The 14146-nt window shown below is 41.6% G+C and overlaps 1 long non-coding RNA gene across 1 annotated transcript; it reads left to right on the top strand.

Annotated features, from left to right (window-relative positions):
* The first annotated feature begins 1060 nt into the window (after nucleotides 1-1060).
* On the top strand, nucleotides 1061-12693 carry LOC309338316. The gene is made up of 3 exons (XR_014154868.1): nucleotides 1061-1194; nucleotides 5109-5279; nucleotides 12676-12693. It is a non-coding gene; the product is annotated as an uncharacterized lncRNA (long non-coding RNA).
* The last annotated feature ends 1453 nt before the right edge of the window (nucleotides 12694-14146 follow it).

Below are 14146 nucleotides of genomic sequence, written 5' to 3'. Positions count from 1 at the left end.
TCACTGGTATGCAATTCTATAACAGTGTTCAGTGCGCTGAGCTGGGTTTCAGCTTGTCACCCTGTGCGTAACTTTCTCCCTTTTCCCTCAAATTTTAATTCCTGCACTTTTCTGTAGTTATGGCTGGTGATAAACTTTTTACATGGTCTCCAGCTTTAGCCAAGAGGAAAGATTCCAAGCTGTGGAAATAAACTGAACACACTAACCAGACAGTGAACACAGTGGGTGTCACTTTCCATTCATTCTCATGAGGAAATCTGTCTTCATTCTAATATAATATTCTTACTGAATTTTGTGGGCTTTGCCTGGGAGTTTGATGATATAACAAAATAACTGACAGTATGCCATATACGTTGCACTGTGCTATGCAGAATAATCCAATGTATGTTTATTCAAAAGTATGTCTGAGTGTAGCAGTACTTAATCCCTTGTGGATTTGTTTAGAGTTGTAGCCTCAAGCAAGAAGAAGAAAAAAGCACATTGATACAAGGATTCAATTTGTTCCACTTTTTAAAGGAAACCGGTGTCCTACCATGTGGGTTGGAGCTCAGTATTCACTTTTTATATTTCTCTGAACTTTAAAATTCAGTTCTTGGCTCACAAAGATACCAAAATACACTAACAAATGCACATTTTAGATTAAAATATTGTACATACAGAAATGCAAATTTCAGGATAAAATGTATATAAACAATTTTCATCCCCCAGACCTGTGGTGCAATGGGTCAATGTGTCTGGCTGTTAACCAGAAGGTTGGTGATTTGAGTCCACTAGGGATAGCTATGTGCAGGATTCCTGCATTGTAGAGGGTTGGACTAGATGACCCTCAGGTTCCCTCCCAACTTTACAGTTCTATGATTCTATGTTCTAGGCTAATATATATTCAAAAATTGCAATTTTTGAAAAATATATAAAATTTCCTGGAGTTTTTTTTTTTTTTTTTAAATCAGACCGATTCAGAAATGGAGCAGAATATATTTATGACTGAGCACATTTGAAACTGATGTGGTCTGGCAAGAGAGTGATCCATCCATCCTTACTGATGCACCTTTGAAGTATTCTTTAACAGCCTGTAACTAAATAACTGCATAATAACTTTCCTTTTTTCACAGAGTAATGCAGTTGCTTAAAGCCCAAACTGGACATGACTTAATTCATGCAGCTAGCAATTGTATGGAATGGTGTAGCAAACAGGTAAAATGTGTGTTGTGTCAGTCTAGATTGGGACCAAGGCAGGAGCAAAAGATTAAATTCAATTTCCCACCCTCATGAGCCTTACCCAGATTTGCAGTGGGCTGGAGCCCTCCTGCTATTTATTTATTTTTTAATATTCACACAATTGTTAATGGCATGGACTATATCACATCTTGCTTAATCCTTAGGACGAGAACTTTCTAGTCCTAAATTCCATTGTTTCCCTTTTGTCTGCTCACAGTTCTTCCCAATGCAGTTACATTTCAGTAAGCTTCCTCATCCAGACTAAGTCTGTTCCAAATTGTCTCACATTAAGTGAGCACGCGGGGCACTACCTTTAAATAAGTGCCTTTAAATCATCTCTATCTGTTCATAAGAAAAGAACTAGACATGCCATATCTTGAAACAGTATGCATTGTCACTTTGATCTTTGTGTTTGAAAGCCGCTAGGTTGGATCTTCCAGTGCTAACTAAATCTGACTTGATGCCCTGCCAGATTTGGAGAAGTAGGAGCTCAGAAAGAGTGTTTTCACGTGTGAAGCTTAAGAGCGTCTCTTGCTTCAATCAGTTCAATAATGCAAATATAATGCCCCTTCTGCATCGCAAATACATCTCCTCTGTGTTCTCTGCCACATGGTTAATATAAATAGCATGAGAGAAGCTTGGAAATTTAAACTTCAGATGTGAAGGCACCCGACATGTGTTGCTCATGCATTAAAGGGGAGTGAGTAGCAAAGGTGTGGCTATTGCTTAAAATGTGATGTCCCTTATTTGGTTAATTAAAATATTCCTAGGCAAACCTTTTGAGTACTGCGTTTCCAGAAAACATCAGCGATGCAAAATATAAATTCAAAGTCATTTCTACAATTATTCCAGAACTAAAAGCCAGTTATAATAACAACCTTCCAGCGTAGAATATAAAACTTAGTTTCCCAATTCATCCATTTCATAGTGCAGTACACACACACCATACATAATTTGCCTGAAACAAGTCTTCAAAGCCTTTCCAAAGGACTGGTGTGTGGCGATCTTCTTGAGGTTGACAGACAACAAATTCCAGAATCAAGATGCCACCACTAAAAAGGTCTTCTTCTTTGTGCCTACGAAGTTCACTAGCCTACAGGCAAAATGAGCATAGTCTCCATTAAAGATCTTATGTGTGGGCAGGTTGATATGGGTGCAAAACAACTTGGGCCCAAGCCCTTTAGGTTAAAGGTTTAAGGTTAGGTGGAAAGGCTGAAACCAGTACTTTAAATTTTGCTCAGAAATGTGCAAGTAAACAGTGCAACTGGTATAATGAAGGTGTTATGCGGTCACCCTGGTGGTCAGAGTTTAAACCAGCTGAAGTTCCTGAGGTATCTTTCAAAAGAGCCCCACATAGAGCACATTACAGCAAAGTGTAGACATGGCCAGTGCATATAAGTGTGGCTAGGTCTCACTATTACTAACCTCATAATGCAGATTGTAAGGGTGGGGACTGAGTTAATAGTCGTTTGCCTAAGAACATCTATTGGTTTGTGGCTGAAGTGAAATTCAAACCAGGGACTCTCCAGCTTACACACTGGGTGACTATGTAGCACTAGCTCTATATACATTACAAAAGTACCTGTTAGTCAACACCTCTTTACAATCTCCCTATCTCACATATACTCTTGTATCTGTCCCCAACCTATTGCAATTTCTATAGGACTTACCATATTAATTTCGATAATTTTCATTGTACGCAGGTTGTACATTGACAACAAAGGTATTATTATTATTATTATTATTATTATTATTATTATTATTAGACAGTGCTGGGATTCATGTTTTCTTTTAAATATTATTTATGCCTCTTTTTAAAAAAGTGCATGCAAACTCACGAACTGAGCCATGTACAAAACCACTTCCCTATGTTAATCCAGCATTTTCCTTTTAATGCGAACTCAGCTCTCCCTTACCACAAACAAGCCTTCTGGGCATATGAAGTATATTTCTTTGGCAGCAGCCTGGTTCTTTCCAGCCCTGCCTAACTCCAATTGCCCTTTGGGTGTGTGGCTCTGAGCTTCTCCCTCACATTTTAAACCCGTGGTGTTTACAGCTTGTAAAAGGGATGTAGAGCTGGTCTGCTATTAAGTCGTCCAGGTTCCACCGCAGGTAATTTGTAGGGGTTTCTGAAAGCCAGAGTCAATAAAATGACTCCCCACCATAAAAGTGAATGTCTCGTGAAATGTTTGATTTGCCCAGCACTGTCACTTTTCTGTCTATGAGGGTTTTTTGCCAAAATTGCAAAAAAAATAAATGCTGTTTTTGAGTTATTTTTATGGAAAATCGGCCAAAGCAGCACTGCTAACATGGGCTGCCATACGTTCGGTTTTCCCCGGACATTTCACAAATTTCTACTCGGACACTGCTGCCAACTGCAGTATTCCAGCTATGGCAACCCTACCAAACATGTTCGTTCATGTCCTCTGTGTACTATGAGATGATGGTGATTAAATATCCAAAATCATGGCTTTAAAACACTAATCTGGAAGATGATTTGAAAGTGTCACTGCAGCCATATATTCTGGGCAGAAACAGTATTGGGTAACCTTCTGCTGACTCCACCAACTTCCAGGTCATGCCTGAAAGAAAGCACTATGTGTGTATGTGTGTGTGTGTGTGTGTGTGTGTGTGTGTGTGTGTGTGTGTGTATTCATTGAAGAGTACTACTCTAAGATCAGGCCAATGCCTTGGATTTTAGAACAGGCTCAGGCTATTTATGGTTCTTTATCTTGAAACCAGACTTGGATTAGAAAGCCCTTCAAAGATAGGATTTGCCTTTGACAGTCTATCAAATGAAAAATCTCTCTGCTCCATTATTACAGATAGGGTGTGGGGAATCTGAATCACTTTGCATTTAAAAATGAACCTGGCTAATTTTTACTTTCCAAAACAACACAATGCTAGCCTTCAAAATTTGCAGTTTTCCAGATTTTGCAATGAAATTCTCCAGCCAATGAATGCACACAAAACTGCATATACTGCAGTAATATATCAATGAAAACGCATGTATTAAAAATGCATTGCATTCAGGAAAATTGCTTTGTGAAAATGGGTCTTTTAGGAGAAATTGCATACAAACATGTGCATATTAAGAGGAATTTGCTGATGTATTTTCATGAGGCATTAAAAATAAACAAATCACAAACTGTTGTGGAAATGTGGAAAACTGAATTTAAGATTGGAAAAATGAGACACTGAAAAACTGAAATGGGATAGATTTGACCAGGCCATCCCTAATGCAGGCATGGTGCTTTGCAGAGTTCTAACCGCCACAGCCAACCACGAGCAAAAGGGGATTTTAATACAGAAACGTCTTTCAGCATAAAAGTAAAGCTGCTAAAGCTTCTGCTCACGTTACTCCATTTCTGGAGTAACACTAGACAGAAATGGAAAGGATACAGAAAGAAAAATCCAAGAGTGGCGTCTTGCTCCAGCCTGTAATACTAAGAGATTCTAAATCTAAACCCCCTTAATAGACAGATTACTTGCTGTCTTTATTTCCAAAGATCCCACTAATACTTCTTCAGCTTCACGGATCAGTGCTGACTGAAGCTGTTGTGGCACATAAACTGGGTTTCATCCCTTTAAAAGCCAAACAAGAGTTCATAAAAATATGGCTGTTTTGTTCAAATGGTCGAAACAGCATCCTGTATTCTGGAGCAGTATCAGGAACATTCATAACCAGATAAGGGTCTTTGGCTGGGGCCTGGAAAACAGCAAAAAACATAGCGTAGGCAGATGGGAGAGAGAGAAGCTCATAGAGCTGTGGTGGGCAGAAGATAAGGCCCACAGAGAGAGAAATTGACTGGAGACTGATGCCATGACGGTCCTCATTGCAACCAGCAGTCTAAAATTGAACTGGCTTTCCATTTTAATTCCCACTGTAGTGCAAAGATAGCAAGGCAAGAGATTTCTGGTTGGAGAAGATTTGGGGACTCTACTCTGCCCTCTGCTGCAAACATTCAACTTCCACAATCCGGGAAAAAGTGACATCGACAAAAATGACCACATAATGTTGAGAATGCCAGGAGAGATGAAACTGGCACCACATTTCCAATGTAAGTGTCACCAGCTCAATGTCAAAATATATAAGCTAGGACCGCAAGCTAGAGTGCTTAATCTTATTCGTTTCAGTGAGCTTCACCATGTTTAACTTTGTGTCACACTGTGGCTAACATATCCACTGCACTGATGTGTCAGAGTCTCAACCACTTACTAGGGAGAGGTAGTTGAAAAATGGTGGCATCTCTCCCCGCCCTCATCTTCTGAATATCTGCTGACTCCCCTAAATCACTGGGTATTTCTTTATTTATCTCCAGATCAGCATAATCCTAAGGAAATCCCACATGCACCCATCCAAATAGCTGCTGTTCATCTGAGTATTGTTGTACTGCACAATTTTTTAAGGGGTTCTCTTGGGATTCCAGATTCATGTGCCAAAAAATAAGCACATGAAACTGAGAGACAGGCAGGAATGTAGAAAGATGAAAGGTAATCACCCAGTCTGGAATTCTCACTTAAGGAGAGAAGACCCTCTATTCCTCTGGCTTTCAGAAATGACATCTTTCCAGCTTTTCAGGAAAACTTCCAAGGAAGAAGACCTACAACCTACCAGGGCACCTTTCCTCAACAATTACTTTCTTGTAATTTTAAGTTGTAAACCACCTGTTTTGGAAACCCCTGTGCCTAGGGGAAATTGACTATCATACCTTCCCCCAAAGAGCCACAAGAATGGCAATTTGATGAGCGTCTGATCTGTTGAAGATCTTTGCCCCAGTTTCCCCTGGGAATAGGAATGTCTTTATAGGGAGAAAGTTCTGGCACAGGCCAAGCCGCTGGAAGAGAAGGGGTCTGCAGAAGATAGGGTGGGGATATTCTTGGAATGCAAAAACAGTAACATTGTTCAGTGAACACGGGGGGGGGATCTCAATACAGATGTTTTCTTTAAAAAATTGGGGAACATCTGGCAATGGTAAACAAATATCTTGACAATATGTGCTCTCAAAAGAAAACAGCAGCCAAATGACCTAGGACCTTTACAGATGATTTAACAAACCAGATTTCTCTTTCGCCGCTCTCTTCTTGCTAGACCAAATCCAGTGCTAGTAGCTCAAAATCTCATATCTGCATATTAGAAGGAGGTGAGTAGCCTTATGGTGGGATACAGCTGTGCTCATGTTCGCCATGCTCAGCGTTTAAAAAGAGGGGTGACGTGTGGTCAAGTGCCAGAGATGGGGAGCACACAGTTATGAGAGATCCGCAGCTATAATTTCAAAAGATCCAGAAAATGTTGGGAAGTAGCTGCAAGCAGAATAGAGGGGAAAGCTTGCTCATGTTCCCTGCTTAAAATAATAGGACAAGAACTTCTGTGTGTGTTACAAGAGAGCAACACTCATCCCCTATTGTGTGTTTTTTTAAGCACTCAAAAGCAGTCACTTTGCTTCTGCAATCCTTAGAGATTCTTTAAGCAAAAGAAACTTTCGTCTTTCTTCTTTGGCAATCACACTTAAAAAAAAACCCCCCAAAAAACCCTCATCACTCTGTGCATGTTCCCTTACTTAGGTATTTCACAGAGCTGCTTGCCTCCCTGTAACCATATACAAGACACCCATTTCTATCTGAGGAGACTTCCAAACTGTTGCTATTTTCGAGTGGGATTCTACTATGCACCAGCAAAGTCAAGTTGTTTGATAGGAGGGTCTTGTGCAATAAATCCGCTACCCTAAACAATAGGACTTTTTGCCATTAGGAAAGTGACTGGAAAATGCACTGGAAAGCGTAGAATAACACTTGCTCTGATGCAACATCGTCTAACCTCCCTGTAAACAAATAGGAATGAATGCTCATTAAGTAGCCAACATCATCTAATCTCCCTGCAAACAGATCAGGCTGAAGCGTCCCAGTCACTGATAGCAATATCAGTGCACAATGAGACCAGCAGTTAAGTGCATAAGCCATGGGTAGGCAAACTAAGGCCTGGGGTCCAGATCTGGCCCAATCGCCTTCTCAATCTGGCTCGCGGATGGTCCAGGAATCAGCATGTTTTTACATGAGTAGAATGTGTCCTTTTATTTAAAATGCATCTCTGGGTTATTTGTGGGGCATAGGAATTCGTTCATCCCTCCCCCCCAAAAAAAAATACAGTCCAGCCCCCCACAAGGTCTGAGGGACAGTGGACTGGCCCCCTGCTGAAAAGGTTTGCTGGCCCCCGGCATAAGCCCTTAGAGCTGACTCTGCAGCACACATCTGGCTGGCTGTGAGCTGCAGAGGGTCAAGAGATCCGGCCCTCGTGAGATTTTCTCTGTTTGCTAAGTCCAGAGGAGATCAGCCAAATTCAAATTGCAAATCTTAACATGCTCATAACAAAATTAGCCGTATTTCCTGAAAGGGTTGAGCAGGTTAGTCACACCTCTAATACTAAGGGGCATTTGGAAGTAAAATTTCAGGATGCAATTCTTTTACACAGGATCAGCTAAACTGGTGCTTCTTTTGGTTAGCCATTGCAGGCTGCATGAAGAAAGGACAGTGTTGCTCATTTTGGAAAGCCGATGAATGCATGGATGAGAGGCAGGGGAGGCTGGGGTCACACCTGCTGCCACCACTCCTGTCCTCTGCAGGTTCCAGTCCTGCTGAGCATGTGAATCTTCTGAACCAGAAGTGCTCAGCTGCAGGCAGAAAGCCTGCCATGTGCAAGACCTTTGCAAAAATAAAACTAAATGGCAATCTGTACATTGAGGCATGCTTCAGATAATGACATGCATCCCTGAAGCGGCCATGTCCTTTTGAAGAGGCTGTCCTTGTGGAGCACAAGTCAGAACTGGGTTGCCAGGTCTGATTCTGCCCTGTGGTTTGGGTAGTTATGATTGAAATCTGGGTGGATTTCTAAGGAGTTTTTCTTTATACAATTCTTTCCCCTGACTCTTCCCATCTCCAGTATGATTTACTAGTTTTCTTTTCCGCCCTGCTTCCCAGTACATTAATTAATCTTTTCAGTAAATAGAAACTGTCAACACATCTGGCAGAACGTACTTGCCCAGAAAAAGTGAAACCTTTGCTTCCTCTTAACAGCTGCTTTGCAAAAAGTTAAGATTGTACGGCACAATCCTATGCAGGTTTCCTCAGAAGTAAGCCCTGTGTTCCATGCAACTTACTTCGTAGTAAGTGTGTTTAGGATTGCAGGATTAATTTCTCATTTAAGCACGAAATACAGCGCTGGATTATTCTTTGAAGCATGTTTTCTTCCTGACAATGGGGTGGGGGTGGGTGGGAGAAAGGGATAGAGAAGATATACGTAAGAACTTGTTTCTTTTCAAAAATCCTATTTCTGAAAGATAATAAATTAAGCCATATTTGTCTGAAGGTTCATCCACACTTCCACTTGTTCCATGCTTAGAAAGAATGAGTCAGAGCAGTTTCCCTCTTGCCCTCTCCTTTCTCAGGGAAAACCTGCTCTTTAGCGATAAATTGGAACAAATGGCAATCCGCAAAGAACCCAAATTGCTGTTTGCTCCAATTGAGCACTAAAGAGCAGTTTCCCCCAGGGATAAGCAACCAGACAAGAGGAAGTGTGGATAAGCCCCCAGACTCCACCAAACTGAAGACAGTTGGAAATAACATTCCCTGACACAGGGCTGGCCCTATTATTAAGTAGAGTGAGGCACCCTGCCAAACTTCACCACAATCGCTTTCTCCCAACCACCTTCCATAAACTCCAAATCACCACAGGAATGGTCAGTGCAAGGGCTCTTGGGATTGCAATTGCAAAGGCTTGTGGGATTGCTAGGAACTGTTTTTGTGCCTTTTCTGACCTTTTTGCGCTCTTTTAGGGCCATTTTTAAATTCAGTTCTGGGTTCAACATGATGCACGTAAGCTCAGTTGTGCACAGATTGCATGTGCATAAATGGTGGTTGTGTTGACTATATTCAACGTTGCTTTAGGCAGACCCCTTCTTTCCTTAAAGCAATATAAATGAAAAAAAGCCAAGATCCAAACAATTAGCAATAAAACACTCCATCCTATGCTCATGAGATCTATGACCATACTTGCATTGCTAAGCTTTAAAACAAGAGTTCAAAGTATGAGAAATAGGAGGTCATTGTAGCACTAAAATCAAGCCACTGACAAAGAGATCACTAGGCTATTCAAAGGGAAAGTACAAAGGGCTCTCTTTCTGTCATCTCCCACCAAGAAAGCTTGATGGTGGCTTACAGGAACTGTGTGAACATGACTCAATGATAACACTTGAAACGGGATTCAGAACTTTGAACTAAAAAGGGTCTCTTCCCCACCTCCACCACTTTTTTTTTTTTTTTTTGTATCTCTGGCAGACTTGCTCTCAATTATGGTTAGCTGAAATAGCAAGCAGGGCTTGGCTCTGAAAAGTCTCTTATCTTGTTCCAAAAAACACTGAAATGCCCAGCACAATCTCGCTATCTCTCTTTCCTGTTTTGCGGCATGCTGGGCTGATACATGCATGGGGGCAGTGGTGTGGGAAGCAGCTTCCACATGGCTTCTTCTCATGCTCCAACCTACGGTAAACTCTGGATCCCACATGGGCGGGACCAGTGATGTACTGCCACTCAACCATGAAACAGAGAGCCAGGAGTTTCCAGTCAAGGGACATGTTATGTTAACCTTGTATTTGGTCATGGATTATGGTGATGAATAGCAAGGAGAATCAAGTATGGGATCATGTTCTGGACAAAAATCCTTCTCCAAGCTGTGATTTGTGTGGTACTGCTGTTGTCACCAATGCATCTCTCCCCGCTCCCCAAATAGTAACATTGATGTGTGTATTTGTGACTTTCATCAGGAGGAAGCATGGGAATAAAAGTTGAAGGGAGGAATTAAACATTGTGCTCTTCTGATCATTCTATCAGTGCAAACATTTCAGCTTGCCAGATGGAACGATTCCTCCTTTCCTCACCCTGCACACTGTTCTAAGGGTTGTCCTTGTGAGAGATTGCAGTCAAACATAACTATGCATGACTGTTAGTTGGTGCATGAAGGGGTTAAGGACCACAGAGCTGTGTTGCTAGATAGACTCAGTTAGGTCATGTCCACTCTCCTCCAGAGAGGAAGTGATGCCTTTCTACCCCCCTTCTCTCTTGTAAGCCATGAGAAGGATGTGTCTGTGCTTGTGCCCAAGCACAGACGACATGTTTGAAGCTACTTTGCTGTATTTTTTACCCAGTACAATTTTGCCTGTATTATCCTTGCTGCTGCATGGAACGATGTATGACTGAGACCTTGAAATTGTAAGTAAAGCATTTTAAACTTACTCAACAGTGTGTGGCCTGCACATGGCAAGAGAGGTAGAATGAGGTCAGCTGCTGTGTGCAGCTGAATGACATAAAAAAGGTTTAACAACCTATATTCCTCATGCTATGCTGCTGCTCAACTTTTGTGAGTTTAATACTCTGCTACTCAGACTCTCTTTGTGCAAGCTGTGCATTTTGAATCCAAGCACCCTGCCATTTATTTTTGTTGTTAACCCACACACGAGTCCAAAGGGATTCAGATCTGGAAGAGGAGCAGGGAGCACAGGGGAAGGAAAGGGGGGAAGACATGCACTAGCAGGAGCGCTTGCACTAGCGTCTGCTAGTGCACTGAGTTAGTTAAATCCAGGTCTAGCAACCCACCAGCATAATGATCCCTATACTTATTGCCCCTGACAGAAGGCAAATTCATATATACATGTTCAGCACTCACTTGAGGCAGAGTTAAGTGGAAGCTGGCATGTCTGAAACAGCCAGCACAGACCAAACCATATTCAGTGCATTCATATAATCTGAAAGGCAATGGTTTTCAGTGGTGACAGTAAATATGTCCTGCTGCTGTCCTGTAAGCACTTAAGCTGGAGGCTTGGTCCAGCAGGGGTTTTCTTATGCTCTTATCAAGCTGAATGACACATAGAATACCTTTAGATAGACTGTTTATTCACAGAAAATTTGGGTCCCAAAAAGTCCCCACAGAAATGTGATCAAAAATTGTGCTGGAAAGTGTGGGAGAGCTGGCAATGTTATCTATAACCTCTGTGGAAACATATGAGGATGAATACTTCTTAGACAGGTGACATCAGCACAAGTTTCATTCGAACATAGTGTGAATAAACAGTCATTCTGGAAGCTCCTATAGTCTATGTGATCATGACTCACATTTTCCTAAAACTCTGGATCACAGACCTTGAAATTTGGTTTAGGTGAAGGCTTGATGTGTCAGGAGAAAGCAAAATACCTCCAACAACACTGGACAAATCAGACAGTAATCAATCCTGAGAGGCAGGAGAGGAATCTGTGGAAGAAACTGGCTCATCGGTTTGAGTGTGTGATTTTATAATCATTGCTTAGTGTTGCCAGAGCCATATAGGTAGTTAAAAGTTTTAACATTAGCCAGGCCAGTTCATGTTCTAGCCAAAGATATCTATTTCTGTGAGTTTTTCATCCATTAGCTGCTCTGTGGTTTCTCTTCGGTCTCCAAATTAAAAAAAAATGCTTTTTGGTCAAATATCTTTAAGGGACATCTCTTCTGCATTTTCCCCTACGGGGTCTGGAAAAGAAACAGAATTGCTGTTGTTTTTACATTTTTTCTTCAGCTCTTCTATGTAGTTGAACTGCCTATACGGCTCTGGCAATGATAAGAAATGATGATAAAATCACATGCTCTAATCAAATGAGCCAGTTTCTTCCACAGGATCCTGTCCTGCTCTCTGATGACTGTATGATTTGTTCAATGTGTCATTGTAGCAGTGCTCCAAATGCTAATGCACACTCAGTTCACGTACCATAAACTCATCATCTGCTCCTTTCTCTTCCTAACAATACAAGTAATTTGCTTGTGTTGACAAAGCTACCAGAGACAGAGCTGATGTGCGATGAAGACAGGAAGCAGCCAGGCTATCGTGAATCATTTCTGCTACTCAGTGCAAAGTTTGGCCCTCTGCGTGAAAAGAAATGTAATAGTACTGAAGCACTTTTTAGAGACAATAACCATTTTAATTAGCATTTAGAGCTCCACCTATAATATTTCAGTAACATTTACATCTCCCTGAAATAGGTTAGCATTCTTATGTTCACTTTTAGCAGTGCTAAAATCAGCCCACTGACATTTGCAGCAGTGGAGACAGGAAGAGTTCAATGACGGTTATTACTGACATTCTTAGAAGGTTTGAGCCTGGAGGTTTAAAGGCGTGTGAATAGGAATCACTGTTTGAATTTGAATAAAGGCCCAGTATGTTTCATGTTCCTGGTGTACCCTGCAACTAGATAGATAGATAGATAGATGAGATGATAGTTAGTTAGTTAGTTAGATGATAGATAGATTAGATAAACTTTTCCAACTCTGTGACCATCTGCTGCCATACAAGGCAAATAGATACCTCCACCTCTTGCATATCACCAGGCCTGCCAGTCATAGTTCACAATTATGTCTACTTTCTCTTGTTTGAATTGCAGTAGCCTCATCCATGCAGAGTCCTTTTATCAGAGGCACCAGCTCCTGGGAGCCAAGCCCTTTTCGGCTTCCTCAATATTTTTGGAGTAGAGGCCAGGCCCCCCAATATCCCAAAACATGGAGCCCAGTGAGGCATGGCTCCAGTGGCCTGCTCCTTCTCCTCCTCCTCCTGCCATGGAGGGAAAGGAGGATTGAAGCAGCCTCCCACTGGTGGTGGTGCCAGGAGCCACTGGTCATTGAAGCTGCATGGCTGCTGTTTTCAGCTCTGCCCCTGATTCCTCCTGATATCACGCACCAGTTGTCAGGTCGTCCACTTGTGTGTGATGTCACACATGCGACATTGGCCTCCCCCCAATCACCCTTTCAAGCTGGTGCTTCTGCCTTGTTTGAATCACGGGCTTTGGCAGAAGCCTAATCATGCCGACAGCTGATGCTAGCTCTGCCTAGTATTACTGGGGGAAAGGCCATTGGTCAGTGGAAGAGCATCTGCTTTGCATACATATGATTCTAGGTTCAATCCCCAGCACTTCTAGGTAGAGCTGATAGTGGCTTCAGTCTGAAATCCTGGACAGGCCCTGTCATTCAGCATACATAATACCAAAACGGAGCTGGGACTAATGTCCCAATATAAAGCAGCTTCCTCTGTTCATACACCTCTAATATGGTAATACCGGTAATAATTTCCAGCCCCTTTCTTGTCTCTTCCTTTGTCTTTTCTGTTTGCACCATTGATCATCACTGTGGCTTGCCAATTATAATCTGTATAACCATTTTCTGGATCTTACTATATTTAACTTCATCTCTCTGGTGAGACGCATCCATTGGAACGTGATTTCATCGGTGACACTTAATTGAGAAGAGATCACTGAAGAGTTCTCTGCAAACACTTAAACGTCTATAATACCCACCCAATAAATGTTATTTTAAAAGAATGAGGCATGTAGAAGTTTCTGCCCAAAATAAAAAGTTAATGTAGCATCTGTTCCACAGGACTCAAGATGCAATAAATTTTGAGTAATAAGCATAATAGCAGGGCAAACAATCAGCATTCGACAGATGTGGTGAGCGTGTGATCCATTTGGTGTGTTTTCCCCCAGCTGAAAACATTGGTAAAGCCAATAAAGGAATTAGAGGCTTCTGATGTCACTACCCTAGAATATTGTTATGAGTAATGTCAACATTATCCTTCTTGTTACACTACTCTCTTGATTAGTAACATCACACTTCAGAACACCAAAAACACCAGAGCCATTAGCACCAAGAGGATTTATTATACAATTAATTTGCTTCTGCCGTATCCATATTATGTCGTCCCCTCACTATACTTGGATGGGGACTGAATACAAAACAACTGATCTGACTGTAACTTGAAAAGCTAATATTGCTCTTCTGTCTTTCTATGAGGACTCCTAAGCTTTACTGAATTTTTATTAGTTGAACATGGCTCACAGAAGTCATTTCCCCCCTCCCAAC

The sequence above is a fragment of the Podarcis erhardii genome (genome assembly GCF_964252035.2).
Source record: "Podarcis erhardii genome assembly, chromosome: 3".
NCBI lineage: Eukaryota > Metazoa > Chordata > Lepidosauria > Squamata > Lacertidae > Podarcis > Podarcis erhardii.
This window is presented reverse-complemented; position numbering and strand designations above follow the sequence as displayed.